Raw genomic sequence first — 20,672 nt, forward strand, 5'->3', positions numbered from 1 at the left:
TGTTCACATGTGGCCATTTTTAATAATGCGTGTTCAACACTAAAATGTTCTGTACAAAGAAGAAAATAGGCTTTTTAAAAGTGTAGCGTGGTTTATATTTTGTTGTTTTTAAATAAAATCATAATTACAATTTGTCTAGAATTCATCTTTTGCTTTTCCACTTAGTATATAGATAAAAGTAGTTTAAATTGTACAAAAACATTATTTAATTGCTATATGTGGACATATTTTGGTCTTATTAACTATTATTTTTTATTTTGCATATGCATCATATGAACAATTTTGCAAAATTACCAATATGGTGATATAGTTGTAAATATAAAACAACTAATATGTAAAATAATCTATATTTATTAGTATTATATCAGGTTCTTACTGTCCTTGAATCTTTACACTTATGTTTACACTAATGTCTAAATAAAAATGTGTGTAAGGATACTGACAGATCTGCAGACAGATTGGTGTTTTAAAATTGCAGTATTGCAGTATTTAAAAACAAATTGTGCAATGAACATATTTCCATCCTTAACACTAACACCAATGTATGTTATATAATATTGTTTGGACTATTTGTTTGTTTTCATTATTGTTACCCATCTGCATGGTGGCATTTTTCCCTATGAGGTCATACTCCAATAAAGATTTATAATAATTGGATATCTATTATAACCTTTAATTTCTGGATCGAATAGTTCTATCCTGTATTTCTATATTAGTGCCTGTCATTAGTGATGAAAAACTATCATGATTTTGATTCATAGGTGTCCCAAACCTCAGTTTACTAATCACAAGAGTTTACCTTTTGAGGGGTACCCTATATTATAACGTAGGGAATAAATTAATTTAAAATTAAATGAAATTAGTGAACGGGCGAATTCGGGGGCAAGTTCGGGTGCATATTCGCAAAAGCAATTTTGACAGCAACATCTGCCTGAGGAAAATCCGTTCGTACTCCGAGACGGTGGGGGCGCTAAGGCGGTATTTATTATTTGCCAACTGCCGTAAAATACTGTAATGAGCTGCGAAGAAGCGCAACGAAGAAGAACGGTGTCTAACCATGGCTGCGTAACGTTTAATGGTGACATGGTATTATTTTGTTCTTATGAAAATATTGGGATTGAATAAATGAATGCCTGTAGGTTTGATATATTCATAGCCAACAGAAACTAAAACTTTAAATGTCAGCAAGAAAACATGCCGGTTTATTAATGTGAACTGCAGCAGAGCAGCAGCTGGCTGTGGGACTACTGCTGACAACAGAGGCGTTTAATAGAGGTACATTTATAGTTTGGTACAGGAGAAAACTGCAATTCCTTGTGCCCTCGTACGTACATTTACTCAAGTACTGTCGCTACGTAAATACATTTTTGTGGTATGTGTACTATTTCCATTTTATCTTACTTTATACTTCGACTGCTCTACATTTCAGAGGCTAATATACATATTTATCTAAAAAATATAGTTAGTTCACAAATCAAGATTTTATGTACGAAATATATAACATCACAACTATTTGTACAATATGCTGCAATGTTATATACCCATAAATATGCAAAGTATATTACCTTCACCTAAACAAGTAGCAACATTAAAATGCTGCTTGCATGTTGTATCAGTAATAATGATCCAATATTCTACCAACGAGTATTTTTACTTAAAGTACTTAAATGTACCTAGAAGTACATTATGCTTACTTCAGTAAAGTTTTGAATGTTATATATTTACTTGTAATTGAGTGAATTTATGGTGCTAATTGCTGCTTTTACTAAAGTAGATGATCTGATTACCCATGTGTCTTTGCAAAGCAGCTCAAGCTCTGTCAGGTTGCACAGGGAGCTAATATCCATTTTTATGCCCTGCCACTAATTTTTAAATCGATTCACACCTTTATGTTTCGGGTAGTTATCCTGTTAGAAAACAAATTTCAAACAAACATTCCAAAATACTTTTTTTTTTGCAAATTGAAACAGGTCTTCTTCCAGGATTTCTCTATGTTTGCAGCATTTAATTGATCCTCTGACTTCTTCTACCACTGCCCTTATCTAATGTACTCTCAGTGCTATTTACATACAAGAAACCTGATATTCCCCTTAAATTTCAGTGGTCAAAATATTCATGTCCATTAATGTCACATAGCTGTACAGCATATTCTGTCTGATTTTTACTGTGATTAATGAATGAAGCCAAGTCCTGAATACTCAAACAGTAAAACCCAGAGTATTTTCAAATGGCAGCACCCTTATATCAAATGGAGATGTTAACCAGCTGAATATTGTTCATCAGGTTATGGATTCCTGGGATTCTGAATGAATTGGCATTTGATATCTCTGGAAACTATACTTTCTACAAGAATTTCAAGTTTTAAAAGCTCAAACAGCTCAGCTGCAAAACATATTTGTAGAAGTTGGTGCTGCAGGGTAGAAGAGGTTTATTATGATATTTATATGCCCATGTGTACATTGAAAGAGAACTGAAACAATCGTTGATAGTCAATTAATCAGTTAGATGGTCAACAGAAAATCATTCTGCAATCATTGTAAGAAGCGATTATAAAGTCATTCATGAAGCTAAATTGCTAAACGTGAGGTGAGACAGTAATTAACTGAGAAAGTAAACAACAGATTAATCGATTATTAAAGTAATAATTAGTTGTGGCCCTACTATAATCATTCCTCCTGTCTGTGCTAATATTAAAGAAATTGTTTCCTACTGTGAAAACAAAACTAAAATTCTGCACCCACCTTCAGTATGCTGTGTCCCACCCACACTGCACAGTGTCTCAGGATTCTGGTTCACCAATGCTTTGAAGTACAACAGAGGAATGTCTTTTATGTTTGTTTTTAATGATGGGGGACTATGACAACGTTTCCAAATTTAAATACAAAAATACAAACTCTGCCTCTGATTTCTTTCCATTAATACCAATTTTCCTTCATGTCTTTAGGGTCCACTGCCCATCCAGCAGCACCATGCTCCTGCGTTTCCGATCACTGCTCGCTGGCTCCTCTGATCAGTGTGACTCTTGATGAGATTTACGAAGAGACAATATTTGCAGTTTCAGTCCCTAACAAGAATGACTGAAAGCGGACCATTTTTCTTGATCATACATACAACCCTGCCTAAACCTGTAACCTGATGTCACTCTCTAAATGATAAATATTTTAATTCAGAGACTAACACTAGACAACGAATAAATTGTAGTTGTTAATATTTTCTGATGCTTTTCTGGAATTAAAAAATATTCTTCTCTGAGGCAATGGCATTTATTGTTAACATTTGTTTCACTGTAGGACAGAAATTCACAGATTTGGAGGAATACTATAAAGATGATAAACTGAGAAAGAAAGAAAGAAAATCACTGCCTATTAAATGTATTCACCACTTTTTGGCATATTTGTTTTCAACAGCATTGCCTTTAATGTAAAATATCTACATAGTTTGCATGGATGGATCAGTGAATTCCTCACGCATCTTTGTGAAACTGCTCTGACTCCGTCAAGTTGCATGGGAAGTAAATATTTTCAAGTCCTGCCTCAGAATTGCAAATGGGTTAATGTCTGGACTCTCATATGGCTTTATGTTTGGGCAACTTGTCTTGTTAGAAAAACATTTTCCTAAATGGTGGTTGTACATCCTGAAGAAGGTCTTCCTCCACAATTGATGTACTTTGCTGTATTTATTTGATCCTCTACCCTCACAAGCCCTTTGGGCCTGCTGCAGTGAAGCATCCCCACAGCCCGACCTTGCTACCACTAAGCCTTCATGGTGGGGACGGTGTGCTTTTGTTAATGTGCAGTGTTTGGTTTACACTAAAGTTGCAGGCTGGCTCAATGCAGCAGTAGTATTACAGCAGTGCTATTTGATAACCCTATTACAAGGGAAATTCAATGCTGTGTTGTCATAGCCTATCATTCCCCTGACTGATACTTTTCACTAGCCCTGTCATGGTTCAGAATATTCATTTGACTTTGTCAGGAAATTTACGAACCAGCACTTGGACCATGTAGATAGAGAAGTATTTAAAGTAAAATTACTTGTCACACCTTGACTACACACAGGTGTCCTCCATTCAGCTTAATTATGTGACATTGAAAAAACAATTGGCAATATAGGTTATTGTTTTGATATGTAAAGAGAGTGGAAACCTTTTTGTTTTGGATATTTGTTTATAATTTAATTTAATTTAGAGCTAAATTTTAATGTTAAAGTATTTTTTGTGTGTGTTGATCAATGTGGGAAAATACAATTACATATTACAAATACTTTGTCACTGTAGTAAAAACAATAACAATTGGCCATTCTGTTGCTAATTTGTTATTATCTTTTCTTTGATTCTGTAAATATTTTTTATGAATTATCAGGAGAATTAGGATGAATGTCAATCGTGCTGTATTAATTAATGATCAAATAAGGGTCACACCTGTGCTTGATGTTTTATCATATAAAAGGATTATTGTTGTAGCCTGTGAGAGGTCACTGTAGCCCGAAACAGTGCTTCATTTCTCTTTAAAAAAATATTAAGCGTTAGTCTAATACCTCAGATTTGATGTATGTACTTTTTAAGTGAGTTAACACACATTAGTTTGTTTTCCACCAGCAGCACCAGCTTCACGGCAGCTTAGCAACGCGGTTGCCGCGCAACGCAGAAGTTTCTGGTCGGAGTGGTGATTTTCAGTTCGGACGTGTTAGTCAACAGATAGGAAACAGGTGTGTGTTTCTACTCAGCATAATTTACCCCGCTTTGCAGGTGAACTCGCCCAGAGACGAAACTCGGGACACTCGAAGCAACTTGTTGGGCTTAAGATGTTTGTCTTGTTGTGTATTTTCGTCTGTGCCTCGGCCACAACCACTGGACAAGTGATGACCGGTCAGCCTCACAAAGTTCCAGTAAACAACACGAAGGTTTTGGCGGCAGCACGATTTGCTGTGGTTGAATTCAACATAGACAACACAGAAGACCAGCTTGCCTACAGAATTGTGAACATAACATCGGCCAAAATTCAGGTAAGACTCCATATTGGAGTCATATAGCTAAGCATCATACATTTTCAACCATAAACAGTGCCTATAATATGTCCTATTTCTTGTAGGTGGTCGCGGGAATAAACTACATCTTGGAAGTACAGCTGGGACGTACAGTGTGCAAGAAAAGTGACACGGCTGACAGTGAACCATGTGATTTACAATCCGATTCCAAGGCAAGTTCAACGTTTTAGGTGGTGCACAGCACATACTAAGTGGAAAAAGGGCACCTAAAAGTCTCGGAGTTGTGCACCTTACTTCTCTTTCTCTGCATTTTGTCAATGTGTAAATATGTTAAAAGGATTCGCTAATTTGCTATTAATTTCAGGAACTTCAGTGCAACTTCATCGTTACAGAAATTCCTTGGGAAGATTCACGTGTACTTACTAAAAAGAAGTGTCGCCTACATAATAATGCATGATATACTGATGTAGTCCTGCTGATGGTGCTGCTAAGTAAACAATTATAACTGAGCTGTGTTTTTAGTTTGTGTTCATCTCCAATTTCAGACATGGTGCTTCTTGGTAAAATGTGCACACCCTGAATTTATAATGGCATGTTCATAAACCAGTGATTTTCATTGGCTCACAGATCTGCCACTTGTTCTAACACTGAGTTGAATAAGTTCAGTGACCTGCACTCACTCTGCATTGTATAGGGCGAAAAATGGCATAATTATTCCAGTGAGTGACCAGGACAGCTTTACTGTGCCTCATCTCTCAGTGTGTGTCCTGGCAGCTGTAAGGCTCTGGTTGCGTGTCAAGCTTGGTCAGACACATGGCTGCTAAACGGAGACGAGGCTACACCTCTCTACTCTACAACCACAGTCTCCAGAAGGGCTCTGTATGGAGGATTACAGGCATTTTCAGATTACTGCTCAGCAAGACTGAACGGTCTGCTGCTCTGACCCCCTTTTTAACAGGGGGAAATAAACAGCTCACTGATGATGTGCCAATAAAGACATGCAGCATAGGGGGGAAATTGTCAACGGGTGTAGTTTGTTTGGGGCTGTGGTGTCTGCGGCTATCCGATTTAGTACAATTACTGGGGTGTTGCCTGTTTCAGCCACATTTTGATGTAACTCCTTTGAGAGAATGAATAAAGTCAGATTGGTGACTGATAAAATGTGTCTTCAATGATGGAATAAGAGATATTGCTAAGTGGTGTGCAGGCAAAAGGGTATGCATCTGTTTGGCTTTGATTACAGTAAACAGACAAATGGATAAGCGGTACACACACACCCTGCCCATAATGTCTCTAATCATGGATGTCTTAATCAAACTGAGCAAAACATAAAGAATTGGCTGGCACTGTGGATTAGGTAGCAGGGGTTAGGAATGTGGGGGAAGGGGGATACTCCTTAATGTGGGATGACTAACATCGACAGTCCGGTGCCAGGAGTATGCCCTGTCCATCTGCCATTCCACTCACCCACCCACCCACTGACACACTAACAGGTGCGTGCATGCAGATACACGTGTGTTTTCTGTGCACACGCTCAAATACTCCACCCTGCACTCTGGCCCTACCCCTGTCCTCACTTAGCCTGGGCAGCAGATGGTGAGGGGTAAGGCTTGTAGCCCCCCTCCCCACTCCAAGCCACCAGCCCATCACCCCCTATTTTTTTCCCCCACGAACACCACCCCACCCCTCTTTGTGTTGTTGAAGAGCCTGAGTGTTGAAAGGCGAGCCCCAGCTTGTCCCCCCCCCACAAATCCTTGGCTGACTGCCATTGGCGGGACTCAGTCAGGTGTCCTAATGCTTCAGTTAGGGGAGGAAACGCTGGTTAATCTGCCCATCGCGTGCCACCGGCCATGGCCTGGCCTCTTTGTGTCTGGCACCCCTCTGATCAGTCCCTCCACCCCTTCATCTGTCTTTCCCCCTTCTCTTCCAACCCAGTTTCCCTACCCCAAGACAGTGTCATCCTTTCTTAAAGATCAACCCCTCTTCCTTTTTGGGATGTATGTTAACTATATTCTATATTGGACAAATCCAATTGTTTTGACAGTTGTCCTCCATCATTGTTGATGGATCTGACTATTTTATTGTCCTGTTCAGTCATTAAACCCTTCTTCAGTTTGTGCTGACTCAGCATACTAGCAAATGCACTGTATAGGAAAAATGTTGCAAGTGATTATTACACTATTCTTCTTTATAACTTCTCTGCTGCCTCTCACCTACAGTACCTAGTCAAGCTAAGATGTATAACTCCAACCATTACTGCATTTTACTGCTCATCTTCCTCGTGCCCACGGCTCTCTTTGTCAACCCTAAGTTAGAGTACATCACTGCAAAATAATGTAGGGCAATTGTTATATCAAAGTTGCTTCTAATGGAATACTGAAGCAATTAGTTAATACAAACTGCTGTACTGTATTGCTTGTACCGTAAATGTGTTAAATGTGTCATCTTTTGTGTATCTTCATCATCATTTCTCATTTTTTCACAGTCTTCTCTCAGTCTTTAATGCACTTTCACCTACCTCATTATACAGAGCCAGTATCACCTCATACTACTGGAAGGTGCACTGCTCTGATTAGGATGAATGATGCTTAGATGCTACTTGGAGGATGTTGATATGGTGAGGTTGCGTAACCAGAGTGGGGTCATTACCATCTGACCCCTGCTGACCTTCTTTTTCATTGACCCCTGGGTTTGGTCACTGCTTCAGAGCACAGGCAGGAGTATAAGGTCAGAGTTGAAAGTATCCTCAGCTGTGCTGTCATGGAAACAGCAGCATTTGCTCTTCTTATCGTTAGTTTTAGTCTAAGGATAATGGGCCACTTAAAACCATATTTTCATTTGCTGTTATTTTGTCTCACCTTTTGAAGGTTTTCTTTTTAAAGCTTTCAGGGGGCATGTTTTTATGTAGCTACTGCCTAATATAAGATATTAATCTTTTGTGGACTGATATTGGAAAATATTGAAATAAAGTCGTACGTAATGGCTCCTATTGTGGTACTGATGCCTCCTGGTTTGTTTTGAAGATAATGTGGGTGCAAATTGTTTTGAATTGTTAGTTACATTTGACCGATTAGTTCTTTGTGTTTTACCTGCTCTTTTTGTATTTGACGTGCTGTATTGGGGTTTCCATCACATTTTATGTGCAGCAAAGCATAGATCCCCCTTCTTCAGTGTTGTGGCCAAAGCTTCAGAGTCCGCCATTGTGGTCAATCGAAACACACCCGTGGTTTGTTTTTGCACTTCCTGTTTGTGACCGTTGTGAAGGGTTTCCTTGCAATCAGTGCTGCGGCAGGGGGAGGGGGGGAATCAATACTTTCAATGTAACGTGTGGCCAATAGAATAAGGGAGTGATTTATGTAGGAATGGCTGCTCCCCGAATCAGATGGGATTTGTGTTTGGTGGCCGGATGAGTGGAGGGGAGGAGGGGTGGTGGCAAAGCGACCCAGAGCAAGAAGAACTATAAAAGGTTAAAAAAAAAAAAAAAAAGTGTGCTTCGGTGCTGTTGGTCATGGCACCACTCCTCTCCTCTTCCCGCTGTCCTCTCTTCTCTTTTCATCTCTCAAACACACCATGCTCTCTGACTGTCCCGCTTAATCTTAGTGCTGTAGTATTATGAGACTAAAGACCAACGACACACATACACACACACACACACACACACACACACACACACACACACACACACACACACACACACACACCAGGAGTTTAGCAGGTTGTGGACCACCAGCCAGAAACAGCATATGTCCCTCTCCTCTCCAGATTAATGAGAGCATGTTAATATTACCATACAGTCAGAGAGGAGGGGATAGGGGCAAGGGGTAGGGAGGGGTGGGAGATGAAAGGTAGAGGGAGAGTGTAAGAGCCTTACAGACAGACTAAGATTCAGAGGGAAGCACGAGGCGAGAGGAATGAGAGCAAGTCTGCGAGAGAAGGAGGGAAAGAGCAAGTCTTGGAAAGAGACAGAAAGATGGAAGTGTGGAGGCGGGAAAGAGCGAGAGAACCGAGGACATAACAACCATAGAAAAATGTGTGTGTGTGTGTGTTTGCTTTATTGCAGTGGCCCCACCTACCCCTCCATCCTGTTAAGGAGGCACAGTCCTAAGGAGGAGGGGTAGGATCCCCTCCCTCAGCCACCGACACGCACACACACATACACTCTCTCTCTCTGGCTCATACACACACTGTGCTCCGTGAGGGAGCAGTCGCTGAAGAGCTCTGGATAGACCATGCAAGGTTCTGCAGGTGTCCCACCCTTCTCTCATCACATTGATGCTTTAGAAGGTACTATTTCAATTTGTTTCTTTCTCCTTTCTGCCACTCATCCAAATTCTTCTTCAGTTTTGTTTGGTTTGCGCTTTCTCCTTCTTTGCTCGAAGATTTCCTCTCTTCATGTGTTAGAGTAATCTGTGAGCCTCTGCTGCTAATGTGAATGTGTTTGTGTGAGACTGCATGTGCGTTTGTGTGACACTGAATGCATGCTTGTATGGTTGTTTACAAGCTCTACTGTAGCCGCAGGTCTGCCAACTTTAGCAGAGTGGATTCTATTAGCTACATGTGTTTCAGCTCGATTTGATTTTATTATCCTGTAATGCCTTTTTTAAAACTATTTTTGTAGGGGTCATGGCTTTGGCTGCTTGTTGCATTATTTAGTCTGGCATTTTATTATTTTTATTGGTGTTCAACTCTTAAGGGTAGAGGGAGACAAAGCGCATTATGTATGCCCTGTGTACACCCTCTATATGCGTATTCATGATGTTTGGGTAGCGGCTTTCAGTCAAATCAACTGTAGTAGAAATAGATGGAATCATCTTTGCTATAATTTTGTTTTTTTTGGATGCAATAGTGATGATGGTGGGTGTGAAAGAGTTGGAGATGTGCGAACTGTGAATTTTGGGAGTTGTTTTTAGTCTTGTAAAGGTTTTCACATTGCACAAGATTCTTTGAACTGTAACACACAAAAAAAACTACTAGTCAGATGAGTTTTTTTTCTTTTCTTCATAAAAAGTAGATTTGTGTGTCACACAAAGTCTCAGTTCGTCAAAAGCAAAGCAGATGATATGTTTTATTATCGAAATAAGGGAGATGGCCGCAAACATAGCTAATAATTCTATAACGTGGAGTGTGTGTGTGTGTCTGTGTGTGCATTTGTGTGTGTGTGTCTACGTCTGTGAGAGAGAGAGCACATGTCTTGCATGTAACGTGCTGTATTGGCGAACACCCAATACACCCCTTTTCTGCTCACACTAGAGAGGGAGGTACGGTGTAAAGCAGCACTCCTAATATATCGATAACAATATTCACTAAGGACATTTTATTTCTGTATGCAACACAATCTTAAGTTCTATATTAACTATAATTCTACATTTTAACATATCTTCCATGTTATTTGAAATATTGAGTTTCAGCATGATTTTACTGGGATGACTAAGCTAAAAATGTTTTTATTGTTTTTCTGGGGTTTAGTCTAACCGAGAATTTCTTAACTGAATTAGATATCTGGCTCACTTTTGCTAATTTTGTGTTTTTTCGTGGCACAATTATAACCATACTCAGCAAATATTGCATAAAGCATATTTTTCACAATGCTGAAGTTTTCAGGACAGCCCCACTCGTATTTGTCCGGGTCTTTACATCCTTGTTTGGAAATCAAGCTGGTGACCATTTGTTCAAACAAACCTGACGAATAACCTCCAAATTCATTCTGCAAATCTGTACCTTCCACAATATGTCCCCCTCATCCCTTTCTTCTGCTCATCCTTTAGGTTAAAGCAGCGTTTTCTCCCCCCTTTTTTAGGCTTGTATTGACCTGTTAATAGTATTATCCACAGAGCGTGTGGCAGGGCCAGGGTCACATCCCTCTAGGGTTTGGATGGTCAGCCCTCTGGCCACAGTTTGGTCAGAGAGCGACCAATAGGACCTAAGCTGTGGTCATCTTTCAATCTAGCTCCTTTCACAGCAGAGGTCACACGAGTCAAAGGGTAATAAGTTTAACCCCTCGAGGGGTGAGAAGTCAGAGGTCACAAACAAGGCTATAGGGAGAAGGTTTGCATCATCAATCAGTGGCACTCCTGGTTATATCTATGCATATCGATGACACATACTCGTTTCTGCCAATCTCATTTGCATGACTCGCCAAGCACAAAGGGCAGCGATTATAGTCATACAAGTGTGAAGGAAAGTAAGTTTTTAAGTAATGTTTAGCTCATATAATTTCACTTTTTCTTTTTTTTTTACCCTTTCTTTGTGTAATTTTAACCCTCGTCTTGATTAATGCCATCCACTTTTACAAATGATAATGCTGCTCATTCAATCTCCCCAAAAAATACTTGTTAAGAAGAAAATATATCATCTTTGCAGCAATCAGGTGTTGTCATGTATTTTTATTACTGCCTCAAATGTTTATACCAAAAATTACAATGAGACAATAGACTGCTTTTTTCAACATTCAACTAAATTAAACCACTAACCAATTCATCCAGCATGTAAACTGGTTATCTGTTTTGCTACACCTTTAATACAATGCTGCATTGAACAGAAACCACTAAAAACAAGGTCTATATCAATATTTTGGTCTGTTTTTCTTGTTGGGGAAAACAGTAACCATCACCAACAGTAACTGTTGGTGATGGCTTTATGTAAATGATGATACATTCATCTGAAAGGGTGTGGCCTTTTTAGTGCATATCCACAATTTTCTGCCAGTGTACATCGTCAGGGGCTTACGGGTATCCTTTTAAATACATGTAATTATACAGCCTTCAAAGGGAATTTTATTAAAATAATGTCCCACAATGTTAGTATGACATTTTCTTAAATTCTGCTGCAGATGAGCAAGTGTAACCCTCCTTGTAAATCTGAAATGGTGCTGTGCTGATGTTTCCTCTCCCTGGCTGATGTTAGCGATGTGTCAGCATTAAGCTAGGCCTGCCTGCTAGGCTGCTTGGGCCGTGGTGGCGACCAGCCCAGTCTGGCCAAAAGCCAGACCAGACATGTCTTGGCACCAGACAACAGAGACGTGACGGGATCAAGGATTGAGGGAAATATGTTCATACTGTATGCAGTACTGTTGATCCATGGTATCGACAAAGTATAACAATCTGTATGTTATTCACATTTCTTAAGGATTATGATGATTAAAGATTTTTTCCCTTTTCTCTGCTTGATTCAACAGTGTACCATGATGGGAGAAAGACATAATAGACGAGATCACGGGACGAAAAAAGAACATGCGACAAAGATCCCAGGTCGGTCTCCAAACCAAAATGTCGCCGTTAACATGGTATGGTCCTTCTCCAAATGAGCCACCATGATGGGCCTGATGTGTATTACTTTAAGGGAGGCTCCACATGCACATTACATGTATGGGTTGTGGTGCAAATATGTTGAGCACACAATAGGATGTGTGCATGCCATTAAGTGTGTGAATAAGAGAGATGTACATGTTGCTCAGTCAGCTATTGCACAGACAGAGACCATCAATCACAAATGCACGGTGAGCCGCATTGCTCTTTTGCTGGTCCCTCAAGTCCTTTCTCTGGCCTGGAATTACACAGCACTTGCAGCACTGCATTTTTCTGGACTTTGCCTTAACCCTGCACCGTAACTCATGCAACACATTTGTGCGGTGCCATGTCTTTTTAAACTATGACAAGAGGTTAAATTTTATAGTGTAACTGAGCCTCGTATACACAAGTCAAACACGAATGATTTCCCCTGTTTCTATCAGGTTTTGATTCTCTAGTTGAAGTAATATCAGCACAAAGTGAGGTCTGTAATGTTTGTGGCTTTCATGCTGTTTAAAATAAGTTAAATGTACACTGAGGGACAGACTGTTTCTTGCATTTGCAATAACATCAGCCCTCAGTACATACATTTCTGTATGTACTGTAAGCAGTATAAGTACAACATGTGTTACTGAAGGTGCCTCCCTCACTGTACCTACTGCATGACGTTATTAGGCTCACACAGATGCTTCTACACGCCTGCTTGGCATCTTGTTTCCCTGCATGTACCTGATGTCAGCTGTTAAAGAGCTCTGCATGTGCCTCATCCTCATATGAACCACCTGCGTCTTTTGTCCTTATGTTTGACCACTATCATTAACGTGCAAACTCTTCTTTTGCCTCATGTTTTTGTCTTTTACCATTGGTATAACTATTTTTGTTCCGTTACATCTTATTTAAAAAATTCCCTCATTTGCTGTTTTGAATTATTTTAGACTAAACTTTTAACAACATATTTCATTAAACTATGCAAGGATGCCATCAAATTATCCATAGCTCTATGGTATGGGCAGAAGCCAGGTGTATTTGAGGGATGAGTGTAAAGACCTTGGGTTTTGGATAAGAGATGAGGTTGAGTGTGCTGAGGGCTCTATGCATTTTGCAATACTGACGAGGGTTTTGGAGAGCGCGTGTGATAAGCAGCAGGTGGACTGGTTATTGTTGTGATAAGAGCTGGTGATCGATCATGTGGTCAAGGTCTTGTCTTTCAGACATAGTTTGATCAGCTGAAAGTTTCACTTCACATTTATCTCCTGAACTGCAGCAGTAGCCAACTACTTACTTGTGGAAAAAAGCACACCATACACCAGTACTTAACTAGATTAAAAATGTATCCGCCTTCCTAAAACTATTCATTTATAGGTTCAGTATATTCTCTCTCTGCTAAGTGTGGACGCAATCTTTTGATTCTACTTTGTCCCCTCAAAATGTGTAGAATAATAGGATAGAAATAGAAAAACATTTATCAAAGTAAGTCAGTGTTTAACTGTATTGTGCAGGGGGAAGAAGTATCAATTAAGACACTTTTTTCCAGATTAATGTAGAAAGAAACCTGCCTTCTGATGGGGTCTTAATGAAGTGATGTGGTGCCCATGTTGTGAAGATATGCTCTTTGTAAAGGTCACATATTACTGCTTGCTATGTTGTGATGCGGCCAATAAAACAGCCAATAACTGACCCTGTGAAACATGCACTAATGAGAATGTTTTGTCAAGGGTTTTATCCTCGGGATTGAAAACATGCCTTTTTAAAGTAATAAAAATAATCCTTCAGCCTCATTCATGAAACTGTGAAACTACAAACCTCATTAATGGCTTTACCTTTAACCCGTAATTGAATAGTTACTAAAAAACAGACTTGTTAAGCAAACTGAAGATTAGATATGAAGTTCCTTCTGCCTGTGTTGGGGACTGCAGGTTTAAAAATATACATCCTCGTAGCCTGAGGTGAGCCATGTGCTCACATTGTTAACACCGTCATAGACACAGTAGGTAACACACACAATGATGCAGTATATGTTACCACACTAATAAAACTATGGTGTTTTTTCTTCAGCTCTGAGAGAAGCAGAGAAGACTCAACATCAGAGGAACATGTTTTTATGGTCCATTCCTAAACATGACTCAACATTTTAAAAAGCAATGCCTTTTACGTACAGGGAAATCTCTAAATTGTTCAAGTTTACAAGGCAAGTTCATTTTAAAGATATCTGTGATTTAATATTACATCATGACTATGTATTTTTGAGTCAAAAATAATCATACCACGGTAACTGATTTACCTTTACCTTTAAATCGGAACTGGTTCATAAATGAAGTTCATGTTTAAGAGCAGAGGGTCCATAATTCTTTTGAGGAGATGCCTTAACATTAGTTCCTCTTGGAAGTTTTGGAAAAAATGAGTTGCTGTTTTATGTAAGATTGGGTGATACTGTATCTAGGTAAGGAGAAAAGTTGATAAGATGGCGGGGCCGGTGCCATTTGTTAAATCAAGGTGAAGAACAGGGACCTTGAAATGACCAGAGACCTATAACAGAATGCTCCCCGGGAAAAGGCCAGTCCTCCAATGGACCACAATCGACTCCACACTCATTTACATGAGACATAAATTCACATTTAAATGGTAGAAAATTGCTCGGGTGGCTGATACACTGGGGCATATGAAATTATAATTGTAGTCAGCCGCATATATGTGTGTGTATGTGGGTGATATAAGATTGAAGATGTGTGGAGAAATTATGTGTCCAATAACTGAGATGGGATGTAAATATGGTCAGGACAGTCAGTAGTCTGATGTGCCATCGGCCCATTTCATCTGGGACTGCAGTGCAGGGGCTAAATGGCAGCCAGTCCCACACTGAACAACTGGCAAATTAAAACTGGTCTCCACAGTCTTACACTAAGTGTTTTATGTGAAATTAAGTATCTAGTCTAAATGGAGTGTTTGCCTGCTAGCAGATCATTTTTGTATAGGTAAGATAAGTAGGGCTGCAACTAACAGTTATTTTACTATTGATTAATCTGAAGATTACTTTCTCATTTAATCGCTTTGTCTATAAAATGTCAGGGCAGCAGTTCGAAACCCAGATATTTAGTTTACAGTGATATAAAACACAAAAGCAGCCAATCTTAACATTGAAGAGGCTGGGACAAGAGACTATTTGATGTTTTTGAAAAAAATTTTTTTTACTGATTATCCAAATAGAATTTTATGTTGATCAATTTAATCAACCAATCATTGCAGCTGTGTAGTAATCGTGGTGTATAAAAACACAGTTAAACAAATGACCACAGACAACAACCACTGAGGGAAATTTATCACAAGATGAATCACTGAGGCAATGATAAAATGTGTAGTTTCATATAATACACATTCTACCTGTTTTTATGTGCATGATTTATTGTCCTTGTATTTGACATGGCATAAATGGCTGCGCAGTAGATGAAACTACCCTCAGATTCTGTACAGCTTGTACTGTTGCAGGTTGATTTTTTTTTTTTTTTTTTTTTTTTTTTAATACTCTTTCAATCTACCAAAAACCTCATTGTGCCCCTTCCTCATCCCACTATCCCTTTTTCCCTCCTTTTCTTCATGCAGTTTTTTTCTTTCACCTCTACAGTAGGGTTTCTCTAACGGAAAGACCGGGACAAATACACATGTCACATCAGTTCATGGAGATCCCAATTGTTTTTAGCCAATGTGCACCTCAGAGGTCTATGGGTTGCCTTCATTTCTCAGCATGGCTTTGTATACCCAAATGCAACCCCACATCATTTCACACAACTCGCGCACACCATGCTGCACATGCACTCACATTTATGGACTCATATTTTGTACATCTCCATTTCTCTGTATACATTCTCACACACAGCACTGTTTTCTATCTGAATGTCACCACATGTCATTCAGTCCAAACCGGACCATCAACAAACAGTACAATATGGCTCACCAGGAGGCCCCTTACAGACCTGTTTCATAATTTGGGCTGCTCTGTCCATTGTATCGGCCTCCTTTGATAAATTTACCTCCAACTGATACAATGCGTCAGTCTTTTTGTTAGAGGAAGACAATTGCTCGTACAGTGAAGGTCCAGGGCCTTAATGAAGTGCTAAAGCACACACATTGGCTGCAGGGCAGAAAGGTCGTTTTTTGCTCTTAACATTAGATGACAGCTAACGGAGCAGACAACACTGTGAAGAGATGGAGACTAAAGTTTATATGGTGATATCATTATTTTATTGTTCAGTGCTTTATGTGGAAGTCAGCAAAGCGTAAAATGAATTTCTTCAAAACTGAATTCAGAATAGCCATTGATGAGTCACAGTGAGAGACTAACTGAAGAAAACAATGACTTGTGGTCTGAATAGGTTGTGAGTGTTAGACCAGAAATGTGCAGCAGGAGCTTGACCTTCCCAGCATAAGGCTCAACCGCCATGTTATCTCCAGACCTAAAAAAAACAAAAAACATAAATGGTCATATAGGGGGGACGAGTAGCATTATTTTCAAAATCAAAACTTTAAAGAAATACATTTTTCCTTAATTTGAAAGGACTTGTTATTTGTCGTAATTTATACTAAGTAAAGCAAAGACTCTATTCAGGACTCCACCTGGATTGACCATTTCTTCCCTCTCAGTCTTTTCTCACTCCCCTCTTACTGCAGTTAGAGCTGTTTTGCTCTTTATTTTAAAGTTTACCTGTACATCAGGGCTAGTATATGCCCAAGACCCAAGCTACACTTATTAAATAAAACACTCACAGCAACTTCCATTAAAGTCTTCAAAGAAACCCGTAGTGCATTTACCTTGCACGTTTCCTTTTGAAAACCAAATCATTTGGATTACAAGCGCAGCTATTGTTTGCAAAGCATTTAACCTGGACAGCCTGAAAATGTTTGACTGAAAACTTATCCTTTACTGAAGTATGATTTTGAATTTGGGGACTTGATACCAGATGAGAAAAATTATCTGTGTTTTCCCTTTAATAGCAGTATTGAATGATTTTTATGCTAAACTGTTGAGGGACAGGTTGGGGGGGCCTCATGATGTTGGGACAGATGGCATTTAGCTCTAGCTGTGCTGAGCTCAGTGGGACCCGAAGCTTAAGAGGTTAGGCCTGTCAAAACCACTCTGTTCATTCACTGCCTAACAAAGTGTGGACTGTCAGCCTGTTCCGTTTAATAAACTTAAGATTTTTCTTTTGTCAACGCCTGAGCAACACTTTGCAACTCGATGACCTGAATATCCCAATATGCATCCAGGCTCAATGGAAAAGATGGCACCTCTGGCGAAAGATTTTCCAAAATGTGTGGACATATGTCTGGTTTGGTCAGTTAAATTCCAATAGCTGATGGTGTTTTGTTAATTAAACATAATAAGGGTCTAGAGGCTTTTTCAGCAAGATGTGTGCACCGCCATGATGAGTTTGTGGACATATTACATTTCAAGTTATGTGTTTGTTAAAACCCAGCATGAAATCACTGTGAAAAAATGAGGATGAAAGGCTGTTCAATATCATGCGTATCTCATATTTTTGATACACCACTTCAACAGTTCTCAGCATAAATATGACATTAATGTTTTGCCATTTTACCCTTTATTATATAGTTTACAGTGCAGATGTAGGCAGGAGACATTGGGTGAGAAAGGGGGATGAAATGGAACAAAGGTTGAAATGCCGAATCGTATTGTATGAGTCACTAGGGCACCAAGATGCCCCATATTCTGTATTTTTCTGCAACACTTTGAATCAAGTTCACAAAATGTAAAATTATTCAAAGCATCATACTTCACCACAAGAGGGAGACATACTGTAACATGCGGAGATTCTTCACCTTACTGTGCATTGCCCACACAGGACTACACTGTAAATCTGCGCTCAAAAGGCCTGAACCACAACAGAGACCATGTTGGTCAGAATATCCTCAGCTGTCATGTGGTCTTGGAGAACTGTCAAGTAAATATGTTTAATTTTGTCATTTCGTCCTTCTCTCTCCCCCCATCTCTCAATTTGTTTCAGTGCTTGTTGGGGTCAAAGGCTGAAGGCTGGTGAGTGGTGACCTGAGTGAGAGGCCGGGGTGACATCTGACCTCTAACTGGGTGTGCGGCTGACCCTAGAGGATACAGCTCAACAATGGGAGGCACGTGCCTTGGCCTTGTCACCATGGTAACACAAGACCTTTTGGAACGGTGGGGGTGGGGGGGGCAGGGTCAAAGCTTGGTCTTTATCCTGATCTGTGTTAACCATCTGCTGCCAATTGACTCTTATAGATATAACACATACCCACCACAGAACAGTGTGTATGTGTGTGCGTAAGTGTAAGACACACAGCATGAGTGAGGAATCTCTGGGCTGACTGGGTAATCTCTGCAGGCAACTGTGATGGTGCTTTATATTCTCACAATCACCTGGAGAGATTCTGCAGTTTGTCTAACATGCCTTAGAAAAAACATAACATAAACCCTTAAACTGTGTATTTATCTCATATCCATTTTCTGTATCACAAACTATACAAATTTTTCATCTTGATGTTTTCTGCAACATGTTAGGAGGAGACCCAGTTGTTTACCAAAGGTTGGCTCAAAGCGGTCTGCCTACCTGAAACGGTGATCAAAGAGGATTTCACACTGTGGCTTAAGGTAATGATCACTGCACAAGAGAAGAAATGTTGCCATGTGACAGTTTTGCTTAATCTTTCTATGCCTGAGTGTTACAAGTCAAAACAGTTAGTGATTGGTTAAAAGAAGAAAAGGGGAAGATTATTGAATTACAGTCCTGAATAAGGGCCAACAGGTGCAGTCCACCTGGAAGAAAACGTGTTTTACACTTTATACTTTGCCTCTTTGATGCTGTGCAAGCTGCACACTCACTACCACCCTGATCCTGCAACCATCCTGCCACCCCCCACCACTCAGCAAAAGACCTATATATATATATATATATATATATGTATATGTGTGTGTGTGTGTGTGTGTGTACACACGAAATGTTACTCTCCAGATTCGGTGTAATGTAATATTTGGCACATAGGCATTTTGTTCCTCATTAGCACTACCAATCCTCCTGTCTCTTGCCTGAGTCCTTTCTCCACTCTTACCCCTCCTCCACCTCTGATTTTCCTACCTCATCCCCTTCTCCTTGTGTTCTGCTGTGTTTTGGTGAAATCTCAGCTGGCAACTGTGAGTCGTTCACTAGCTGCTCTCACAATGGCCTCTGGGATTATGCTAAACACAGCGCCTCGGCTGCTCTCCCCATCGACCAGCGTCAGCGACGCCCTTTGGAGCACACAGGAAAGAGATGGAGGGCTCTCAATGAAGATGTCACTGCAATTACACAAGCGCATTTCACAGACACCCTCTCTGTCTGCTCTTCCTCCTCTCGTATCCCCCTTCCCCACTTTTTAAAATTTCTTTTCGACAGTCTTTTGAAGTGCAGCCTCATCTCTTGCAGCTCTTTCATAATGCATGCCCATTTTGAATTTGCATGAATTCACTTTCCAGATGCTTCTGCTGCCATCTTGACTTACAATGATGTGTACTGTACAGTACTGGCTATTGTATCATGGTAGTATGAAAAGAATAATAATGGCTTTTTATGAGTTTGAGTTATTTTTGCATCATTCCTTTCACCTTTAGGAGATATTGCAGAGGGACCGAAATGTTCTATAACCTATCCGGCGTTTATTGCCCCTGCGGTGATGTTGGGGTGAAGAAGAGCTTTCTGATGTGGATGATACTGCATCAGGAACTGATTGGCTGATGCTCAATAGCCAACAGTACCTGATGCATTGCCTTCAGCATCGAAAGAAACGTCAAAGTACTGGCTCTGAAAAACGTGCTTCACTAGTGTATTAAGTTTACAAGTTTTAAATTTGTATTTTTGATTCTAGGACTGTTAAACAGTAATAATAAATAGATTCCCATCAATCACTTTACACACTTGCAACATGCTTACTGAATGTGTGTGTGTGTATGTGTGCATGAATGTTATTCACCATTGTGACCTGGGGGATTAGGTCATAATGATCATAGAGATGTTGTGAAACTCAAAGCAGCACTAAAGTTAAGCTACGGTCCAATCTATCACTCTGACATTTAAAAGTGTTCATGCTATCTGGTGTCTTATGTTCCTCCCTTGTTCACTTAAATCCAAATGGGACACCAGGGTCATTTGAGGTCATATGTAAGTGCGTTTTTCTTGCTTAAAGTATTTTTGCAGAGATGTCCAGTTGTATTGTATCAGTTAGACCAGTGCGTTTGTAACATCAGTGTGAGAAGGATCATATGCTTTGACTTCAGTAAAACTGGTGCGGAGACTTTCTCACACCTAGAGATGCACCCAGGAGACACACCCACCTCAGCCTCGCCTTGATTTGCTTCCACTGAGAAATACGACCAAGGGG

This window comes from Seriola dumerili, unplaced genomic scaffold, assembly GCF_002260705.1.
Source record: "Seriola dumerili isolate Sdu_G_001 unplaced genomic scaffold, Sdu_1.0 BDQW01000478.1, whole genome shotgun sequence".
NCBI classification, from domain to species: Eukaryota; Metazoa; Chordata; class Actinopteri; order Carangiformes; family Carangidae; genus Seriola; species Seriola dumerili.